This window comes from Trichosurus vulpecula, chromosome 9 (genome assembly GCF_011100635.1).
Source record: "Trichosurus vulpecula isolate mTriVul1 chromosome 9, mTriVul1.pri, whole genome shotgun sequence".
In the NCBI taxonomy this organism is placed as follows: domain Eukaryota; kingdom Metazoa; phylum Chordata; class Mammalia; order Diprotodontia; family Phalangeridae; genus Trichosurus; species Trichosurus vulpecula.
In genome coordinates this window covers 73,203,498-73,221,822 of record NC_050581.1, presented here as the reverse complement: position 1 = coordinate 73,221,822, position 18,325 = coordinate 73,203,498, and the positions used below count along the sequence as shown (strand labels likewise).

General features: G+C 40.1%; 1 pseudogene; it reads left to right on the top strand.

Annotated features, from left to right (window-relative positions):
• Positions 1 to 903: 903 nt before the first annotated feature.
• LOC118832151 lies at positions 904 to 1,330 on the top strand (annotated as a pseudogene).
• Positions 1,331 to 18,325: the final 16,995 nt, after the last annotated feature.

Here is an 18,325-nt window from a genome sequence, read left to right as displayed (position 1 = left end):
TATTTGGGGGAATGTAGACATGATATATAGATAGATAGATAGATAGATAGATAGATAGATAGATAGATAGATAGATAGATATAGATATATACACATATGCACACACACACACACACATACACACACACATACATATATATATATATATATATATATATATATATATAAAAACACACACACATAAACTGTAATTGGAGATTTCCTCAAATTCCGGGAGGGATTATAATGAGCCCCAAAGAGAAAGTAAGTCTTTTGGTTAAGCATGAATCAGATTCAGGATGCTGGAGGTGGAGCAATGAGTACCAAATAAGGGAGGCTTATCTGATGACCAGTGAACCTGACATACTACTGTAGGAACTGATTCATAGCAACATTGACATTTTTGTGATAAATAAAAACATAAGCATGCCGAAATTGTAGCTAAATGGAAGGATGGCTTACAGGACTGCTCTGAAGGGACAAAAAATTAGCATATTTAATTCCATCTTATACCCAAACCCAAGAAAGACCGTCGTTTCCTGTGATAACTGTTCATTTTGCTTTGCACGGCTCTTGATGGCCGTAAACCAAAAGTTATCACGTGCCAGAGTTCTTTATAGATGTAGAAGAAATATGAGAAGTTCTCTTAAGAATTTGGTAAGATCCTCCAAACCAAGTCAACATAAATATAGATACTTCATGACTTATATTGCAAGGGTCAGCATAAGGTAGATATAGCTAAACACAGATTAGAAAACAGGATCTGGAGTTGAGAATGAAAGAGGCCAAAGGCTTGTAGGTGACTCATGAATACTTTTTAAAATGAGTATCTGAAGGTGTTGGACATGGTAAGTGCCAAACAACATCACAAAAAGTGATGTCACCTTTCGGTCTCCAGGAGCCGCCGCGAGTGCAGGTCCCACCATGTTGGCCCACCTGCAGTAGATGGTCCTTCGGAACCACTCCAGCTTCCTCATCAAGTGCAACACCACCGAGCACAATAACCTCAAGGCCCGAAACTCGTTCCACTACAACAGGCTGATCCACTGGAAGATGGTGGGCATCGAGCTGGCTGCCGATGGCAAGGGCATCGTGGTGGTGCTAAAGCAGAGGGCAGGTCAGAGGAAGCCTGCCACTTCCTACATGAGGACCACAATCAACAAAAATGCCAAGGCCACACTCAGCAGCGTCCAGCACTATCATCCGCAAGAATAAATACTGGAAAGATCTCTGCATGGCTGCTCTACGCCGGGCCAGCGCCATCCTTCGAAGCCAGAAGCCAGTGGTGGTGAAGAAAAAGCGAACCTGCCCACCCAAGAGCACCCAAGGTGCTAGGCCTGCCTTTAGCTAATAAAGTCAGACTGCCCCCCCTCCAAAAAAAGTGATGTCAGATAGGAAATACCTTATTACCAAAATGGAGTCATTTCTAAATCAGCCAAATACTGCAGAGCTGACCATTTTGGCAGGAGAGAAAGCCAAAAAGGCTTTGAGAACTCTGTGTGGCAGGAGCATGGCTCTGAGGAGTTTCATTATTTGCATAACTTTCCTTCTGTGCCTATGTTTGCATTTGCTTGTGTTGTATGTGTACTTGGGTAGAATGCCCTGTATCAGGCTGTACACTGTAAGCTGTCTGAAGTCTAATGTACAGAGAACACCAAGAGGTAGATGTTACTGAGTAATGAAATCTGTGCCAAAGGGTCAGCAACCATTGTATAGTTGACAGTACTTTCTGACCCTTCCCCTATTTTTTCAGATTTGCTTGGGTCAGAGATCACAGGTATAATTAGAAGTCATGAGACTCTAACACCCAGATCCTATGGAGATGTTAGTGGTTGGCAGAAATCAACAGGGCCTGAGTTGAGAACCTTTCTCATCAAAAAAATAAAAAATAAATTTTTAAAAAGCCATAGTCTGAAGTGTTATCAGAGTAAATAAACACAGCCCCATACTGGATGGGTCACCACTGTCAGTCAGTCGGTCAACAACCATAACAAATCCAAAAAAGAAATGGGACAGGTTCTTGTAATGCTTTCCTACACAAGAGAGACTTCTCTTTTTTAGCAGTAGAGTGCTAGTTCTGCCCTCTTTTTAATCCACAGCATTGACATTATCATGAGATTGAACGACAAGCAAAGTTTTTCTCCTTGAGAAAAGATAGAAATCCAAGGCGCATTCTGGCACTTGAGGAGACCAAACCAATCCTTGAATACTAATAATATGAATAGGAACTGCACCTAAGTTACTTGTCTGTGCTAGTCAATTTGATTTGGGGTCTAAGGGAGAGTGAAGAGCGATGTGATGTGCCGGGTTTTTTTTTTTGTTGTTGGTGGTGATTTGGTTTTTGTTTGTTTGTTTTTGGTAATTTTTTTCATCTAACTTGCTTATCAAAAAGTGCTTCCTTCCCTTCTGAAGTGTATTTCCCAGAAGGAAAGCTCCAAGTTAGCAAAGGAGGTAACACTGAAACCATTACCTGAGAACATTTCAAATGGAAATGAGGAGAACAAAATACAAATGTGTCTGAGAAGAAAAAAAGGATTGGGGGGAAGAGAGAAATTTGACTCTCTAGTTCAATACTCTGTGGATGAGACCTTGTTTTTATGGAATAAAACCACATTTGGAATGTTTTCCATAAAATGAGCAGAATGTGTGTGTTTCTAATCAGCCAGATTCTCCCAGGGCATAAATTATTCCCCAAGAATAAGTCTGTATCTACTTCTATCCCTTGAACGGACTACTTACAGTTGACTTGGGGTAATCGGCTATCTTAAGCCACTGATCACCACACATTCAGTCAGACTGCCCATGAGATGATTCCCCATTGGCCAGGAAGATGAAGAACCAAGAACACTGGACTGACCAACTCCTAATCTGGAGTTTTCATTGCATAGAGAGTCCCTTGGGAATCAACATTAGCTCTTCCAGGCCACCAAAAGACCTTTTTTTGAGAGCCCTGTAAAAATTGTTTAGCATAAAAAGAGGAGGGAGAGAGGGGACCCTAGTGGCCTAAAATAGTGGAAGTCAATATTTCAAATAATATTACTTAAAACCTAGCTTTGGTCAAGACAACTCACTGCCATCTCCTACTAGATTAGGGCTGACTCCCTCCTCCTCAAGTTTCCATGTATAAACTTAACTCTGTTTCTTCCTTCCCCCCCAAAAAAAGAGCCTAAGCTCTTTGATAGTAAACAGTTTTCTTTTGATCTGTCATTGTATCCCCAGTGCTTTTCATATAGTAGGTACATTAAAAAAAACATTTATTGAATTGGACCTACTATGTGAAGAACACTGTGCTCAAGGCTGTGGGAGAAATGCATCTATGGTGTGTGATTTAGTCACAGTGAGATAATCCCCTTCACCAACACAGATGGTATTCTGTCTCTAAGGTCATGGTGAAATCTTAGAGTTGCCTGAGGTTCTGAGAGGTCTTCCTGATCCCAAGCTTTGTATCCTATCCATTGTGCTACACTTCATCTCATGGGAGAGATATAAAGATTAAATAAAATATGGTCCCTGCTCTCAATAGAACTTACAATCACCTCCAGATGCCTACCTCCCTCATAAGGAGTTACTTATAGATTAAAAGAAATGGGCAAAGGAGGAGGTCACTAAGTGTAGAACTGCCACCTTATAGATGGAATACTAGGGGAGAGGACCCATTCAGTGGGCAGAGATGAGAGTCTCACAAGAGAATGAGAGGAAGAGCAAGAATGGATTAGAGTGATATTTGGGTTGAAGAAAAAGCAAACACAAGGGGAATACAGTCACTGCATTCAAATATCTAAAGGGCTGCCATTTAGGAAAGGAAGTAGACATGGTCTGGGTGAGTCCAGAGGGTAGAAGGAAGACAAGAAGGAAAAAGCTGCAGAAAGGTGGATTTCACCCCAATGTAATGACAACTTCCAAATGATCCTTCTCCAACAATGGAATGAGCCTCTGTACCTTTTCATTTGCTGTTCCCTGCCAAGAATGTTGTGGTCCCTATCCTCAGGGAAGGAAGCATCCCTGGCTTCCTTCAAGATTCCAATCAAAGCCAACCTTCCTCAAGTGGACTTTGCTGGTCACTTTGTTCTTCCCACTTTGTCCCCTCAATTGCTAATGACTTTTCTCAGATTACCTTCAGATGAAGGCATATGTGTGTGTGTATGTGTGTGTGTGTGTATGTATGTATATACATATATATACACGTACATATATACATATATATAATGTACCTAGATATTTATTTCTCCCCAATTAGAATGTAAGTATCTTGAGGGAAAGTATTGGGGGGTTTTTGTCTTTTGTCTTTTTTCCCCCAGCGTGTAGTACAGGCACATCATAAGCATTTAATACATACTCGTCAACTGATTGACAAAAAATCCCTACAAAAAAAATGAAAAAGATTGAATGACCTGCTATCAGGAAAGCAGCAGAAAGAATTTCAGCTTTGGGTGGAAGATTAGACGAGATGATCTCTGAAGTCATGTACTTTCTCTCTTTTGATGACAAGTCAAAACTTGGCTGGAGTAAAAGATAAGGCTGGAAGGAGACAGCACTCGTTTGGACAACCAAACTGATTCCATACTTCCTGGGCCAAGGCTCCAAAATGCTCGGGCAGTACTCCTCATATTTTCCTTGAAAAGCTCTTGTTAACTGAGTTTATGTACATCAAAGATAGCTAGCTCAGTTAGTAGAGCATTAGACTTTTAATTTGAGCATCCAAAGTTCAAGTCCTTATTTTGGTGGAAAATCTTGCCTTTGAGAGGTGGCATGGCACTGTGGATAGGACATTGAACTTGGCTTCAAATCCCCACTCAGATACTTAGCAGTTGTGTGACCCTTAGCAAGTTGCTTATCCTCTGGGTGCCTTATTTTTTATCATCTGTAAAATGAGGGGAGAGGTGAACCCAATGGTCTCTAAGGTCTCTTTCAGTTCTCAATCTAAACATAAAGTTGTTTCACACAAGTATAGAAGAAACAAGTTGTACTTTGCTCTCCTTATAAAGCTAATGTCCTGCTTTCATGGACAGTACTAAGACCAATTCAACATAACAGACTCTTGACTTTACCAATCCTTTCTAATTCTGTTTGGTTAATATATGTTTTAGAAGTATAGTTTGTTTGTTTTTCCCCCTGAGACCTGCTTTCTTTGCACCTCAAGAATCTTGGTATATTGTCTCATCATTATCATTGTCTTTTATGTGGTTACTAATTGTATCTATGATTTTTTGGCCCATTCATTGTTCTGGATTTAATTATTAAGTCGCTATTTAGGTCTGTGTCTATTGCTTCTTCTCCCTGAATTGATTGCTATTTTTATTGCATTATAGCCCATAAAGGATGTGTTTATCATTTCCAAGAACAGAATAAACCAACCAAGCATTCAGTGGATCTCATTTTTCTTCATTAATCCAATCAAATATTTATTGAGTGCCTGTTATGTAGAAGGCCCTCAGGCTATGTTGCCATTGGAAGACAAAAATGAATAAAATGCAGTCCCAATAATCTCCAGGAACTCACAATCTATTATGTGTGTATTGTGGGCGGAGGTGGGAGTGGGAGGGGGGATCCTAGAAGGGATTTGTTGCTATTGTTGTTCAGTCCCTCAGTCCCACCCAAATCTATATGACCCCATGGACCATAGCACTGCCAGGCCCTTCTATGTTCCACTATCTCTTAAAAGTCTGTCCAAGTTCATGTTTGTTGTTTCCATGACACCATCTATCCATCTCATCTTCTGCCATCCTCTTTTCCTTTTGCCTTCAATCTGTCCAATGAGTCCTATCTTCTCATTATGTGGCCAAACTATTTAAGCTTTAACTTCATTATTTGACCTTCCAGTGAAATGGCCTGAATTAATTGAAAGATTTGATTTCTTTGCTGTCCAAGGGACTCACAAAAATCTTCTCCAGCACCACAATTCAGAAGTATAGATTCTGCAGTGCTCAGCTTTCCTTATAGTCCAACTCTCACAGCTATATTTTGCTACTGGAAAAACCACAGCTTTATCTCTGCTTTTTAGTATGCTGTCCAGATTTACCATAACTTTTCTTCCAAGAATAAAATCTAACGCTGCTTCCACTTCTTCTCCCTCTATTTGCCAGGAAGTGATGGCACCAGTTGCCAAGATCTTAAGATGTTTTTTCAAATGTTAAGCTTCAACCAGCTTTTACGCTCTCCTCTTTCACCTTTATCAAGAACTTTCTAAATTCTTCATTACTTTCTACCATCAGAGTGGTATCTTCTGCATATCTGAGATTGTTGATATCCCTGTTCATGGGGTTTTCTTGACAAAGATACTGGAGTGGTTTGCTATTTCCTTCTTCAATGCATCAACTTTTGTTAGAATTCTCTACTATGAGCTGTCCATACTGGTATATCATGAAGGCAGAATTCATGATTTCAAAGAAAATCTTATATATGCCTCAATGATTCAGAACTGCAGGATATAAGGAAGGCTCTAAGTAGAAGGCAGAAGAATTAAAGCATTTATTCAAGCTCCAAAGTAGCAGACCCACAGACCAGTGTTCCCAATTCGATATCCTGGTCAAAAGCTTCCTGGCCCAATAAGTCTGCCTCACAAGAGTAACCAGGAGGTTACAGAAAAACATTATGACATTAAACCAAATCAAATTCATGCTTCTCCCCTCTGGTAAGAAGATTACCCATGGGCCTCCGGTAAGAAGATTACCCACTGAGCCCTTGCTCAGCACTCTCCGGTCTGCACTTGGGTCAGACCGGCTACCAGCAGTGCCTGCTGCTTAGCTCCTTTTGCTTTGGCTTCGGCTGCAACTGTTGCAGCTCCTGTTGCTGACGCTGTTGATGCCACTGCTGCTTTTCCTGCCTTCCACACGTCTCAATCTCCAAGCTGTGTTATCTCTTTTTATACAGTTTCAACGACCAAAACTTGAGCTCCTATGATTGGCTCTGGTCTTAGCGCCTCCCCTTAGGACCCTGAGGGCTTCACGCCCACATTGGCTTAGTACCTAGCAATTAGGGATTTGGGGCAAACTTAGGAGCAAAGCTCTAATCAGACCTCCCTTAGTTGGTCTCAGGCAGTTTTCAGAGGAAGAAATTAAAGCTATCTGTAGTTATATGAAAAAAATGCTCTAAATCACTATTAATTACACAAATGTAAATCAAAACAACTCTGAGGTACCACCTCACACCTATCAGATTGGCCAACATGATGAAACAGGAAAATGATAAATATTAGAGAAGATGTGGGAAAATTGGGACACTAATGAATTGTTGGTGAAGTTATAAACTGATCCAACCATTCCGGAGAGCAATTGGAACTATGCCAAAAGGGCTATAAAAATGTGCATACCCTTTGACCCAGTGATTCCACTTCTAGGGCTGTAACCCAAAGAGATCACAAAACTGGGAAAAAGACCCACGTATACAAAAATATTTATAGAAGCTCTTTTTGTGGCAGCCAAGAATTGGAAATTGAAGACATGGCCATCCAATTGGGGAATGGCTGAACAAGTTGTGGTATATGAATGTAATGGAATACTACTGTGCTATAAGAAATGATGAGCAGGTGGACTTCAGAAAAACCTGGAAAGATTTATATGAACTGATGCTGAGTAAAGTGAGCAGAACCAGGAGAACATTATACACAGTAACAACCACATTGTGCGATGACTGACTTTGATAGACTTAGCTCTTCTCAGCAATGCAAGGATCTAAGATGACTCCAAAAGACTCACTATGGAAAATGCTGTCCACATCCAGAGAAAGAACTTTGGAGTCTGAATGCAGATGGAAGTATGCTATTTGCTCTCCTTTTCTTTTATTGTTTTGTTTTGTTTCTTCTTTCTCATGGTTCCTCTGATTAGTTCTAATTCTTCTTTACATCATGACTAATGTAAAAATATTTTTAATATGAATGTATAAGTGGAGTCTATATCAGATTGCATGCTGTCTTGGAGAGGAGGGAAGAGTGGGAGGGGGAGAAAATTTAAAACTCAAAATCTTATGAAAGTGAATACTGAAAACTAAAAACAAATTAATTACTTTAAAAAAAGATAGTTCCTACCCTCAAGGAGTTTTTACTCTCCAGGATAAGCCAGGAACACAAAAATAACAAATTTCTATAGCAAATTATAATGTAAGAAGTTCATTAATCTAAACAATTCTATGAAGTGAGTAGTATAGGTATTATTACCCTCATTTTAAATGTTTAGAAGCAGAGCTACTGAAGAGTTATGTGCCTTGTCCAAGGTCACATGGTTAATTAGTGGTAGATCTAGAGCCTGGCTGAACTCAATCATTCTGACTCCAAGCCCAGTCAATGCCCATTTCCCTACACTAAAATACTTCTTATAGCAGAATAAGTAGACCATGAAGAAGGATGTAAGTAGAGCACAAAGAAGGCCATAAGAGAAGTATCAAGTGCTATGAGAGAATTCAAAGAAAGACAAGGCCACTTTTACCTGGGAGGATTCAATTTCATTTAATTAATAAACATCCTGTGAGTACCTATGGGGAGACTTCAAGAAAGAGATGGAATGTAAACTACGTCTTGAAAATCTGCCACCATGGACTCAACTGTAAAGTTATACACTTTTGATAGTCCTTAGACTGACACAAGTCCCTTAGTGGATAGTCGTCATGAATTGCTATGGAATCACCAACATGATAAATATTGTTAAAGTTTCTAATTTTAATTCTGTGTATTTCCTTGATTTTAAGATGTGTTTCTTTTGAATAACAGATTTGGAAAATGAGTGAAGGCATGGAGGTCTTTCCTTCCTTCCACTCTCTTTTATTTTATTGGATTGTCTTGCCTGTTGACATTAAAGTCATGAGAATTAGGTTTGTATTTACTCCATTCATGTTTTTGTATTTTTTTTTAGCATTTTATCCTCTGGCTCTGCTCAATCAATACTTTATCCCTATAATTATTTTGCTTAAACTAATTTAATGCAATCATACTCCCACAGGCACTCTTCTTTCATTTCCATCTGTCAACTCTTTTCTTAGTTTTTGGATTTTACTTAATTTATTGTCTTTTGTTATTAGCTACCTATTTTCTCTAACTTTTTCACTTCTTTTTCCCCTGTCATTTAAGTGGTTAGCTCAAAATCACTCCTTCCTCTCCTCCCCTCCTCTCCAATTTCTTTGTTGGAATTTTTTTCACTTTTTTTTCCGAAGAGAATTTCTTTATTTTTTTCTTCATTAATTCCCTTCTTTTCCCATTCTGCAATTTTATTCTCTAATTTGTGGTCTATATACTGGTTAGGCAGTCAAGTGGCACAATAGATAGAATGCTGGGCCTAGGATCGGGAAGACCTGAGTTCAAATCTAGCCTCAGACACTTACTAGCTTATGACCCTGGCCAAGTCATTTAATTTCTGTTTGCCTCAATTTCCTCAATTATAAAATAAGGGATAATAATAGCACCCACCCCCCAGAATTATTGTGAGGATCAAATAAAATAATAGTTAGAAAGCACTTAGCAGAATGCCTGGCAAATAGAAGGTGCTTAATAAATGCTTGTTTCATTTCTTCTCATTCCTTCTTTAATCTCTTTGTATTCCTAATTGAGCTAGAGAAAGAAATGGCAAACCACTTCAGTATCTTTGCCAAGAAAACCCCAAATGGGGTCATAAAGAGCCAGACATGACTAAAAATCAATTTAATAACATTCCTCATTGAATTAAGTCTTGTGAAGTCCCAAGTCTGAGGTTCCTCTTCTAACCAATTTATTGTACTTTTTTTTCTATGTCTTATACTTTTGTGTCTTATATTCTTAGACTATTACTCATATTAATTCATTAGGGAAGTATTGCAGATAAAAGTAATGCCTAAAATCATTTTGTGTCCCACATCATGCAGTACAGTTTTACAGTTGACCTACCTATGACCATTCTCCTTCCCATGGGCCATGCCATCTCATCTCCTGTTGTTGTTGTGTCATTTTTTAGTCATGTCTGACTCTTCATGAGCCCATGTGAGGTTTTCTTGGCAAAGATATTGGAGTGGTTTGCCACTTCCTGCTTCAACTCATTTTACAGATGGAGAAACTGAGGCGACCAGGGTTAAGTGACTTTCCTAGTGTCACTCAGCTAGTAAATGTCTGAGGCCAACTTTGAACTTGCAAAGATGAGTCTTTCTGACTCCAGGTCCAGTGCTCTATCCACTGCGCCACCTAGCTGCCCATCTCATCTCTTAGTCCATGCCATCTTCCACCCTTCTGGGTGCTAGATGCCCCTAGGAGCTCAGATATTCCTTCATCTGGGGCAGGATGTTGTCCATCAAGACATAACACTCTTTGAGAAGGTAGCTTCTCAATGTAAGATTAAACCCCTCACGAGGTCCCCATCTCTTATCACAGGCATGTACCTCTTCCTCCCCGCAAGTACTCTTCTGTGGAACCACCTCCCCAGTGATGGATTGAAATCTCCTATTCATTCCTTGGGGTTTCAATCACTCCCTTCTGCCTCCTTTCTCATTCTTCTGCAGCATCTCTTCTTGCTAACAGACTATAGTAGGAGGTTAGCGAACTATAGCTGGCCAGCCAAATCTGGCCCACAAGCTGAGATTGTCTTTCTTTTTTTAACATTTTAAAATAAAGTTTTGTTGTATTTTAAAATGTAAAACCATCTTAATTTTATTTACAGTACAAAAACATTCTGCAGGCTAGATTTGGCTCTTAGGTTATAGTTCGCCAATTCCTGGACTATAGGAATCTTTATTCCTTCACTGTTGACCCTAAACTGTATATCACGTTATATGTGTGTGTATGTGCATATACATGTATATGTGTGTGTATATATATATATATATATATATATATATGTATATATAATGTGTATCACCCATTTCTTCTGTCTTCAATGTATATCATCCATTTCTTCTGTCGTCAACCTTTCCTCTCCCCATTTATGCAACCTCCTACCCTGTAACTTTGTCCCACAAAATATAATCATAGGAGAATTGCATTGTTCAGTCAATGGTGGCTCAGTTCTTCTCACCCACCTTGATTTCTCCCATTTATTTCATTTGTCCTTACTTCTGCAATTTAAAAAGATCTCTTGTTGATTCCTCTTTTTTTCCAACCCCATAAGTCATTCTCTTTCTTTTGGGCAGGCAGCAAGCTGTAACAACAAAGGCTATGCAACATGGGATTCTGAAACGGGTCCTAAGGACAAAGTTTGTTCAATCTGAAGTTGATAGGGAAGGCACTCTTAATGAGCTTGGCAAGCATTATTGCTTCTGAAGGAAAGGTTCTCTGTTTTTTTGTTTTTGTGGACTTGGCTGTAATTGTTATACATCTGGCATTTAATTTCCCTTTTAGGAGTTAGTGGGAAGAGTATAAAATATCTAGTCTGCCACATTGTTGGTCCCTGGGACATATAAGTATTCTCTTGAAACTTATAAGAGCCTCAAGTCAATCTGAATGACCTGATGCTCATCACAGGGGATGATCCTTTTTGGAAAGACAAATAGAAAGGAATTGTAAATGTTTATCCACAGTCTCAGAAAGACTCAGCTAGAGATAAGACTATATATAAAAGACTTTGCCTGAATCCCAAGTAAAGAGAAAGGTAAACGGAATCCAGTCATCCTACCTCAGCTAAGAGTTAAGGACCAGAGATCTAATGAGAAGAAAGAATGTAAATGACTTGACACTGCCTGAGTAACCTTTCTTTTGTCTCTGTGGATGGGACTGAAAGGTTTGCTAACAATGGTACTGAAAATGTATTAATTAGAGGAATTTTGGCCTGAGTAGTTTTATTCTGTAAAGGTTAAGAAATCAGCAGTGGTAAGTAGATGGCAGCTATGGAGATGGAATGCAGTAGCAACGGCAGCATACCGGGGGAGATTCCAAGCCACAACAGGAGCAGGAGCCAGCCTTAGCTGCAAGGGAGTTCCTGGACCATGATGAGAAGCTACAAGAGACAGAGCCAAAGAGCAGTGAGGCATAGAGCCACAGTGTGGAAAAGCAAACCTGGACCTCACCCTTCATTGGTACGATGAGTCATGTAGACCATGTAGGTCCCAAACCTACAAGAGGGGAGATTCGGTGTATTCTTTGGCAACACTGTGTTTTTCCTCCTGCTTGGGTGGGCGGTGGGAGAAGGAGGAGGATGGGCAAGGTGGGAGAAAAGGCTTAACACTAGGTTGTCACTTCATGTCCAGAACAACTGCATGGACCCCTGGGAAAGTGGGGCTCATCAGGGAATGAGAGACTTGACTTCCTAGCAAGCTCAAGTTGTTTTTTCCTCTTTTGGGTATTGGGGCCCTCAACCCCAGGGTATTGCTCTAAATTTGGAGCACCTACTAGGACCCTGGGAAAGGGGGGTGGATCTCCAGAGGGGAATATTTCTTTAACTGTCTATGTGTTTGAGTATGAATCCTTTTTTTATTCTCTGTTGTGTATAATAAACTTAGTCCCCATTCCATGCCTTGTTAGCTTGAGGTTGGCAAGAGAACTGAAAACACCTGGATAAGAGCAAAATGAGTCAACTTTGGATGCCCCCAGGGGAAAACCCAGATGAGAGCATGAGCCAAAATGAGACATATTATTAAGAAGCCCCCCAAATTGAACATTGTGTAAAATCAGAACTTCAGTACTGGGTCATGGATTATACTGGTTTGACATAGTATTGCCAATGAATTAATCCATTATTTATTGAACAGGCCTAATCAGCCATGTTCTGTGGGTGTTGTAGATATAAGCAAAGACATAGCCAGAGACAGTGAAGGGACATGTAATGCCCGTCTTTTCCTGAGCAATTTTTGAGGATGCTGCTGATTTTAAAGTTCTCACAGACTAGAAACAATTGCAACCTTTTGTACAAAAGCTACTCAATAGCACACCAAAGCTTGATTTAAAAAAAAAAATTCATGGATTCATCTTGTTCAGTTACTCAGACATACCCTCCACTAGTCCTGCTTTCAAGTGTCATTGTCAAGTGAACGCAACTGTGGTTTTATAAGACACAGGGAGAAAACTCTAGATGCAAGCTCTTAACCAAGAGTCCAAGTGACAGAGAGAGGAGAGGTTTTGATGGATAGATTTCCAGGGCTCAATGGACTTGGAGGGGAAAAAATAGAAATATATCTTCATTTCAATGGTTTCCTATGTAATCTGATGTATTTTGTTATGTGTATTTAAAAACATTACTCTGAAAAGGGGTCTGTCTAAAGGGATACATGACACAAAAACGTTTAAGAACTCCTGTTCTGGACTAGAAAGGCTTAAAATATAGAATGGGTGATGATGAATTGGAGGGCCACTCTAGCCAAGTTCAAAGAAACTCATCTGCAGAAGAATGGCCTTCAAATGATGATTATTTTCAGCCACGAACACCTCCCTGAAATAATCCATCTTTGAAAGGAGGTATCATATAGTAAAAAGAATACCCGATATGGAATCAGAGACCTGGGTTCCAAGGATCATAGAGCTAGGTGTTTAGTCCGACCACTTTCATTGTACAAATGAAGATAAGAGATAGGGTTGAAATGTGATCCCAGGCACTTTGACTCCAAGCCTTCTGACTCCCAACTCTGTGTTCTTTCCCCTAGATCATCATTTGAATCCTAGCTCTGCCACTTTCTATCTATATCATATTGGGAAGTCACTCCACCTAAGGGGTTCAGTTTCCTAATTTGTAAAAAACAAAATGAGAGAGCTGGACTAGAGGACTTCTGAATCTAGGTCTTCAGGCCTAAAGCTATGATTCTATGATGCTGTGTACACATAGCAGTATTTTCTTTCTCCATAGACACTGAGAGCAGGACAAAAGGAAAATGGTTTAACATGAAGTGAGGGAATTTGTAATAGACACCATGAAGAATTTTTTTAACAGCTTTGACTTTTAAGGTGTTGAGACCTTAACCCATATTGCCAAGATAACAATAATAATGATAAAAATCTAGAATTTATATAGCACTCTACTCTGAGGTAGGTGCTGTAATATCCCCATTTTACAGATAAGGGAATTGAGGTTGACAGAAGTTACATGACTTGTCTGGAATGGCACAGCTCATAAGTGTCTGAAACAGGATTCATACTTAATTCCTCCACATCCTATCTACTGAGCCATGTAGCAGTCTCTAGGCAAGTTGTGGGTTCTTTCCTTCTTAGACAATGTTTAAGAATGATGATCTTGAGGGGTGGGGCCAAGATGGTGGCTGGAAAGCAGGGACTTGCCTAAAGCTCTCCCCCAGGACCTTCCAAACACCTACAAAAAGTGACTCTGAACAAATTCTACAACTGCAGAACACACAAAATAGAAGAGGGAAGCAGGGCTCCAGCCCAGGACAGCCTGGATGGTCACTAGAAAAGGTCTATCACAGCATGCTGGGAGCAGAGTGGAGCAGGGCCTAGCGGGGGCCATGCCCAGACTAACCAGACCAGGAGCCAGGCAGAACAGGCCATAGTGCCCTGAATCAATGAGCTATTGCAGTTACCAGACTTCTCAACCCACAAACACCAAAGACAACAAGAAAAGGTTAGTGGGAAAAACTGTGGGGACAGAGTGAAAGGAGTTCGTGGTTTGGCCACCACCCCAGGAGCAGCGGAGGTGGTGCAGCTCTGAGGCTGCTTACAGAGCTACAGCTTCAGTTGCTTCCAGGCCCACCTGGTGGGAGGAATTAAGCGGCAGGTCAGAGCAGGAGTGTAGAGCCTGCTTAGATCTGAGTCGCTATCCGACTTGGCAGTTCTTGGGGGAGGAGGAGCACTGGTGTGGCAGAGCTTGCTGTGTAGAAATAGCTCTGAAAACAACAGATCAGTCCCTCAAGCTTGGGACAAAGTACTCTCTATTCTACAAGCAGTCATACCCTGACAAAAAATTCAAGGGTCAAGTAGTTGGCTGTGAACATGGCCAGGCAGCAAAAACGGACTCAGATTCAGACTCAGACCTTGGGATCTTTTTTGGTGACAAAGAAGACCAAAACATACAGCAAGAAGAAGTCAACAAAGCCTCCAAGAAAAACATAAACTGGTCTCAGACCATGGAAGAGCTCAAAAAGGATTTGGAAAACCAAGTTAGAGAAGTAGAGGAAAAATTGGGAAGAGGAATGAAAGTGATGCGAGAAAACCATGAAAAACAAGTCAATGACTTGCTAAAGGAGACCCAAAAAATGCTCAAGAAAACAACACCTTAAAAATAAACTAACTCAAATGGCAAAAGAGCTCACAAAAGCCAATGAGGAGAAGAATGCCTTGAAAGGCAGAATTAGCCAAATGGAAAAGGAGGTCCAGAAGACCACTGAAGAAAATACTACCTTAAAAATTAGATTGGAGCAAGTGGAAGCTAATGACTTTATGAGATATCAAGATATTATAAAACAAAAACAAAGGAATGAAAAAATGGAAGACAATGTGAAATATCTCATTGGAAAAACCACTGACCTGGAACATAGATCCAGGAGAGATAATTTAAAAATTATTGGACTACCTGAAAGCCATGATCAAAAAAGAGCCTAGACATCATCTTTCAAGAAATTATCAAGAACTGCCCTGATATCCTAGAGCCAGAGGGTAAAATAGAAATTTAAAGAATCCATCAATCACATCATGAAAAAGATCCCCAAAAGAAAACTCCTAGGAATATTGTCGTCAAATTCCAGAGCTCCCAGATCAAGGAGAAGATAATGCAAGCAGCCAGAAAGAAACAATTTGAGTATTGTGGAAACACAATCAGGATAACACAAGATCTAGCAGCTTCTATATTAAGGGACTGAAGGGCTTGGAATATGATATTCCACAGGTCAATAAAGCTAGGATTAAAACCAAGAATCACCTACCCAGCAAAACTGAGTATAATGCTCCAAGGCAAAATATGGATTTTCAATAAAATAGTGGATTTTCAAGCTTTCTCAGTGAAAAGACTAGAGCTGAATAGAAAATTTGACTTTCAAACACAAGAATCAAAAGAAGCATGAAAAGGTAAACAAGAAAGAGAAATCCTAAGGGACTTACTAAATTTGAACTGTTTTGTTTACATTCCTACTTGTAAAGATGATGTGTATAATTCATGAGACCTCAGTATTAGGGTAGCTGAAGGGAATATATATATATATATATATATTGTATGTATAGACAGAGGGCACAGGGTGAGTTGAATATGAAGGGATGATATCTAAAAAAATAAAATCAAATTAAGGGAAGAGAGAGGAATATATTGAGAGAGGGAGAAAGGGAGAGATAGAATGGGGTAAATTATCTCTCATCAAAGTGGCAAGAAAAAAACAGTACATTGGAAGGGAAGAGGGGGCAGGTGAGGGGGAATGAGTGAATCTTGCTCTCATTGGATTTGACCTGAGGAGGGAATAATATACACACTCAATTGGGTATCTTACCCCACAGGAAAGAAGGAGGAAGAAGATAAAAAGCGGGGACCATAGAAGGGAGGGCAGATGGGGGAGGAGGTAATCAAAAGCAAACACTTTTGAAAAGGGACAGGGTCAAGGGAGAAAACTGAATAAAGGGGGATAGGTTAGGAAGGAGTAAAACATAGTTAGTCTTTCACAACATGAGTATTGTGGAAGGGTTTTGCCTAATGATACAAATGTGGCCTATGTTGAATTGCTTGCCTTCTTAGGGAGGGTGTGTGGGGAGGGAAGAGGGGAGAGAATTTGGAACTCAAAGTTTTAAAAGCAGATGTTCAAAAAAAAGTTTTTGCATGCAACTAGGAAATAAGATATACAGGAAATGGGGCACAGAAATCTATCTTGTCCTACAAGAAAGTAAGGGAAAGGGGAATGGGGGGAGTGGGGTGACAGAAGGGAGAGCTGACTGGGGAATGGGGCAATCTTAGAGTGGGGAGGAGGATAGAAATGGGGAGGAAATTTTTAATTCAAACTCTTGTGGAAATCAATGCTGAAAACTAAAAATATCAAATAAATAAATAATAATTTTTTTAAAAAGAATGATGATCTTTCTTTAATGTTTTGGGGACAGTACTCCCTAGAGACAGAAGGAATGATTGAATAACCTCTAAAGATCCATTGAAACTCTAAGACTTCAGAGTGGGCTAAAAGGCTGCATTCTTTACAGTTGTTTTTATGCCAGCACTGTTGGACCACAGTGAATACCACTGTGACCAATTCATTCAAATCTTAGAAAAGGTTGGATCTTTACAGAGGGTCTCAAATCTATGATTTGAACTCAGCACCCACCTTCTCTCATTTGGCGCATTACACTCTACGTTCTCTGAACCTGGCTCCTAATTATGGGCAGGATATTAAATTCATACTGACTCAAAAAATTCATAAAGCTTCAAAGTTAGGAGAAACCTCAAGGTTAATCTAAAGTGTTCCATACCAGAGGAGGAATTCCCTTAAAAACATCCCTGACTGACGAGATGACAAGTAGTCATCTTGTCCCTGCTCAAGAAGATCCAGTAGTGAAAATCATTGCCTTTAGGCAAGTCTATTTTATTTTGGAATAGTGGCTCAATGGATAGAATGCTGGGCTTGTAATCAGGAAGACTCATCTTCATGAGTTCAAACCTGGCCTGAGACACTTACTAGCCTTGTGATACTGGGCAAGTCACTTAACCCTGTTTGCCTCAGTTCCTCATCTGTAAAATGAGCTGGAGAAGGAAATGGCAAACCACTCCAGTATCTTTGTCAAGAAAATCCCAAATGTCCCACAAAGAGTTCAGCTTCTATGGGACACTGAACATCGAGTTCACTTACACATTCTGGTCCTCAGTTCCTTCATCTATTAAAAAATGTTTTAAAAAAAAGTGTAGGCTGTATAGGGCCTTACCTATATGATGTGCTTAATAAATGCTTATTGAATTGAATGGAATATGTGATTTCTAAGATCCTTTCCAGCCTCATAAACAATGATCCCAGCAGCTCAGATTGTCAGGAATTTTTTAATGATGGCAAACCAAAATCTGCCCCCTATAACACCAACCCATTGGTCCTAGCTCCAACCTCTGGGTCCAACAGAATAAGGTTGCACACAGCAGCACTTAAACTATTTGCAGACAGAGATCATGACTCCCTTAAGCCTTCTCTTCTCCAGACCAAACATTCCCATTTTCTTCAACTGGTCCAAGTACAGCGTGGCATCTGGTCCCCTTGCCATCTTAAATGTTCTCCCCGAAATCTTCCATTTTGACAGTATCCTTCCTTCAATGTAACTCCCAAAGTAAGAGCAAGGCAAAGGACAGAGGGGCTACAATTTCCCTTGTCCTAAAAGATGCCACCACTATGTTTGGTTTTTTGCAACCATGTTTGGCTGCCAGGCCGTTCTGCTGACAACTCTCCCCACAGCCACATAAGGGGGAAGGGTGGTGTAACAAAGAGCCCTAGATTGCTATAAGAGGAGGTGAGGAATCCCAGGGTCCCTCTTTCATCTACTGGAGAAGATTCCCTTCCGTCTGGCCTT